Genomic DNA, 3,389 nt, shown 5'->3' with positions numbered 1-3,389 from the left:
CTTCCCTGGAGGCAGTCAGACAGCCCTGCCCAGCAGCCCTCAGTCCTGAGAAGCAGCCAGGAGGCCCCACCCATTCTCCTGTGGCCCCCAGAAGCGTGAAAACCAAGGTAACCAGACAACTGCAAAGGAAAACAACTCTCTAGCGAGAGACCCCAAAGAAAAGAATTATCTGAAAAGTAATCAAAAATAATGATTCAAACTAGGTGTGGTGGCCTGAACTAGGTGTGGTGGCCTGAACTAGGTGTGGTGGTCTAAACAACTAGGTGTGGTGGCCTAATACACCTGTAGTCCCAGCTACTATGGAGGATGAGGCAGGATTGCTTGAGCCCAGGACTTTGAAGCTAGTCTGGCAACCAAGAAAGACCCCATTTTAAAAAGAAGAAGAAGGAGGAGGAGGAAAATTCTAAGGAAACTTAATGAAATGTAAGAGGTTATACACAGATAATTTAACAAAATTAAGAAGATAATTTACAATATAAATGAGAAATTTAGCAAAGAGAGATCATAAGAAAGAACTATCAGAAATCTTGTGCTAAAGAATTCAGTAATTAAAAATCTAAAAAAAATATAGTGAAGAATCTCACAGCAAAATTTATCAAAAAGAAGAAAAAATGCCTGAGTAAGGGGCTGGGCTGTGGCTCAGTGGTAGAGCGCTCACCTCCACGTACGAGACCCTGGGTTTGATCCTCAGCACCACATAAAAATGAATAAGTGAAATAAAGATGATATTATGTCCCACTATGGCTAAAAAATAAATATTTTTTAAAAGTTTGCAGGACATAAAACCAACATACAAAACCACTAACTTTTTAATATACCAATAATGAATTTGTTAAGAGATCAAGAAAACAATCCCGGGCTGGGGATATGGCTCAGTGGTAGCGTGCTCGCCTACCATGCGTGAGGCACTGGGTTCGATTTTCAGCACCACATAAAAATAAAGATATTGTGTCCACCTAAAACTAAAAAATAAATATTAAAAAAAAAAGAAAACAATCCCATTCACAATACTTATAAAAAAATACTTGGGAATAGACTTAACCAAGGAAGTGATCTCTAAATGAAATTAGAAAGTACTGATAAAATAAATTGAAGAGGATACACAAAAACAATGGAAAGATATCCCATGCTCATGGATTGAAAGAACTAATATTGTTAAAATGTCTGTACTACCCAAATTGATCAGTCTGTATGTTCAATGCAGTTCCTTAGATATCTCAATGGTAATGGTCTTCTTTACCAAAATAGTAAATAAAAAAGGCACTTAGGGCTGGGGCTGTGGCTCAGTGGTAGAGCACTTGCCTCATGTGTGCGAGGCCCTGGGTTCAATTCTCAGCACCACGTGAATGAAATAAAGGTCTATTAACTTAAAAAAAAGGCACTTAAAATTTTTATGGAACCATAAAAGGTCATAAATGACCAAAACAATCCTGAGAAAAAAATGAAAGGCTGTGACATAAAAAAAAAAAAACCAAAACACTATGAAGCAATAGTGATCCAAACAGCATGATATTGACATAAAAACAGACACACATACTAACAGATCACAGAAGCCAGAAATAAATATACATATTTACAGCCAACTGCTGCTTTTCAATAAAGAAAACAAGAATCTCCATTGGTGAAAGGAAAGTCTTCAGAATATACAGAAGAAACTAGACCCCTACCTCTCACCATATACAAAAATAAACTAAAAATTGATTAAAAACTTAAATGTAAGTCCCAAAAATATGAAACTGCCAGAAGAAAATATAGGAGAAAGGCTTCAGAACATTGGTCTGAATGAAATTTTTTTTGGTTGGTTTTTTGGGATATGACCCCCAAAGCACAGACAATAAAAGTAAAAACTGACAAATGAGATTATGTCAGACTGAAAAGCTTCTGTTCAGTAGATAAAACAGTTCATATTGAAGAGACAACCTACAGAATGGGAGAAAATATCTGCAAACTATTCATCTGACAAGTGATTGATTTCCATAGTATTTTTTTTTTTTTTTTTTAGTTATCGGCAGACACAACATCTTTGTATGACACAACATTTTTGTTTTGTATGTGGTGCTGAGGATCGAACCCGGGCCGCACGCATGCCAGGCGAGTGCGCTACCGCTTGAGCCACATCCCCAGCCCCTCCATAGTATTTAAATAACTAACAGAAAAATACCCACAAATAACCTAGTTAACATTTTTCAAAAGATAGTCAAATGGCCAAAATAAGCATAGAAGAAATTCTCAGCCTCACTAATCATCAGGGAAATGTAAATCAAAACCACAGTGAGATGTCACTGCACCCTAGTTAGAAAAGCTGTCATCAAAAAGACAAAAAATAACAAATACTGGTGAGGCTGTGTAGAAAGGAAACCCCACTGCGGTATGGACAGAAGTTAGTGCAGCCGCTACAGAAGGTAGGACGGAGGTTCCCCAAAAAGTGAGCTTGAGAGTTGTTGCCACACAGCTCAGCAATGTCACTACCGGGTACATAGCCAAAGGAGTGGAAAGCCAGGATATTGAAGATACATTGGCCTGGCATGTTTCCTGCAGCACTATTTACAAATGGCCCGCGTATGGAACGAACTAGGTGTTCACTGAAGGGTGAATGGCTAAGGAAAATGTTGTTGGCTGCAGAACAGGCTGAACTATGTTATCTGCAGGGTGGCCCACGCACTCAAACCCCCCTCTGTCTGGTCCTTTATCACCTGTTTGCATCAAAGCTGAACATTCAACCCCCACTCAAGGCTCAACACTCAACCCCCCTTGTGCCAACAAGGCAGCTTGCAGACCAGAGGCCCCATTAGATTTGGGTTATAAAAACTCCCTCCTGCTGGGCCCCCCCTCTCTTGCTCTCTTACTCTCTTGCTCTCTCTTGCTCTTGCTTTTGCTCTCTCTTTCTTTTCTCTCTCTCTCTCTCTCTCTCTCTCTCTCTCTCTTTCTTCTCTTTCTCTCTTTTCTCCTCTGTTGCACTTCTGCAAAAAGATCTCTTGGTCGCTCCGAGTGTTCTGGTCACTTTCCTTTCAAATGTGGTATACATACACAATGGAGTATTATTCAGCTACAAAAAAGAGTGAAGTCCTGTCATTGGCAGTGTTACGGTTTGGATATGAGGTGTCCCCCTAAAGCTCATGTGTGAGACAATGCAAAAATATTCAGAGGTGAGATGACTGGGTTGTAAAAGCCTTAACCTTATCAGTGGATTAATCCGTGGATATGGCTTAACTGGGTAGTAACTGTAGGTATGTAGTATGTGACTAGAAGAAATAGGTAACTGGGTGGGGCATGTTAGGGCTTATATTTTGTCCCTGGTGAGCAAAGTGTTCTTTCTTCCTTCCCTTCCCTCCCCTCCCCTCCTCTCTTCTCCTTCTCCCTCTCCCTCTACCTCCCCTCCCCCTCCCCCT

The sequence above is a fragment of the Marmota marmota genome, unplaced genomic scaffold (assembly GCF_001458135.2).
Source record: "Marmota marmota marmota unplaced genomic scaffold, marMar, whole genome shotgun sequence".
Lineage (NCBI taxonomy): Eukaryota > Metazoa > Chordata > Mammalia > Rodentia > Sciuridae > Marmota > Marmota marmota.
Note: the sequence above shows the minus strand (reverse complement) of the source record.